Below are 1792 nucleotides of genomic sequence, written 5' to 3'. Positions count from 1 at the left end.
TTTGTTTTGTGTCCTCTTTTATGTCCGCCATAGGGTAAACTGTAGCTAAGGACTTCAGTGAAGCATAAGCCTAGAAACGCAGAGAAAAACTATCAAGTCAAGGTACAGTTGTTTTCTCATCTGACTGTAAGATCCTGCACTGTGGGACAGGTAGGAAGTGCCACATCTTGATGGCACAGGGCAGACCAGGACAGACTTCCCAGCTAGTCTCCAGACCTTCCACAGATTGATCATTTAAGCTTTCCGGCTGCTGAGTTTAAAAAAATAAGTACAGCTTCCTGACACTAAATATTTTAAACTATAAACCTTTTCCAGAAGTTATCCTCTATCCCCAGTTTGAACCAAAGGCAAGAGTTTTAAAGAATGGTTTACCAACTACCTTGCCCCTGGATGTACTTCCCCCAGTTCAGCCTAGTCAAGCCCAGGTCCCTTGTGAGAGTGTCGGAGGGCAGCCTCCCGAGTCAGCTGTGAGTGTGGAACGTGGCGCGTCTGCAGCCCTGTTCTCGGGGCTCCACCGCTGGAGAAGAGGGGCGCGGAGCACCGCTGACTGCCCACCCCTAGGCGAGTGCTCTTTTATTCTGACAGGAGGCATTGGTGGTGTTTAAATACCCTAGAATTTAAGGTTAAAAAAAAAAATCCTAGAAACGAGAAATCACCAGCGTTGTAAACCCCCCCCTCATTTTTAAAGGAAATTTAATAAAGGACAGAAAGATAATAAGACAGAAGGCAGGTAAGATAGATGGTCTTCCCATGAACTCTTTCACTGGAATTTGCGTATACTGTACATTAAGGTTATTTTTCAATCTGAATATCTAGAAAGATACTTGATTCTAGTCACTGATGCACTGTAACTTCAGATTCAGTGGCAGATACTCTGGTAGGGATGAGAAGAGGATATTTTCAAATTGAAATGCAGTTGAGTTTAATTCTCTTCACCTTTGGTCATAAAGGAGGTGGGTTAGTGTTTCTGAGCCCTCTAGCATAATTTGCTACAACTGTCAACACTAAATGGAAGTCAAAATACATGACTTTAGTCAAACTTTAGTGATTCTACAATGCGTGACAGCAAAGATATTTCTATTCCAGAAGCTCATTTTAACTGTTTAATAGTGGCACTTAGCCACACTTTCCTATTTTAATGTTCGTACGAAAGCCTGAATTTTTCCTCAAGATTTTATCTAATATGAAGGTCAAAAGTTAGGTTGCTTAATATTCACTAGTTGGGTATGAGAATTATTTGGAAATAATTTTCACTTATACATTCTTGAGGTAATAAGTTTGACGTTAAGCTGGTATAATTTAGTTCTCTGCTTCTGCACCAGGGCATTGAAATGAAAGAAACGTTGAGTACCAGAAGTAGGAAGAGAACAAGCAGGGAGAAAGTGATGCTTCCTCTAGAAAGGGGCTTATTGGATTTTAAAGTGGCATATATCACTGAGCTGTTAATGGAAAAATCCCATGATTGATTTCTCTCTTTTCCACAAGCTTAGTCACTGACATTTCACCATTTTTCAGTAGTCATATGTATAAGACTTTTAAAACCCTCGTTGCTTACCCGTGTGTGCCATGCACTGTGCAAGGTGTTACTTTCTCATTTAAATTAATTCTGACAAACTTGGGAGGCACATTTTACCATCATGCACATTTTACAAATGAGAGGCTCTGAGGCTTGCCTGGCTCGCCGGAGGTAAGTAGTAAACTGAGCAATCGTGGGTTTGTGCTGCTTGCTGAGTAGATGAATGTAAGGTGGAAGGGGCATCCGAGCCTACGCAATGATCTGACTCTGAAGCTA

The sequence above is a fragment of the Balaenoptera physalus genome, assembly GCF_965194825.1.
Source record: "Balaenoptera physalus genome assembly, chromosome: 1".
Taxonomy (NCBI): domain Eukaryota; kingdom Metazoa; phylum Chordata; class Mammalia; order Artiodactyla; family Balaenopteridae; genus Balaenoptera; species Balaenoptera physalus.
Note: the sequence above shows the minus strand (reverse complement) of the source record.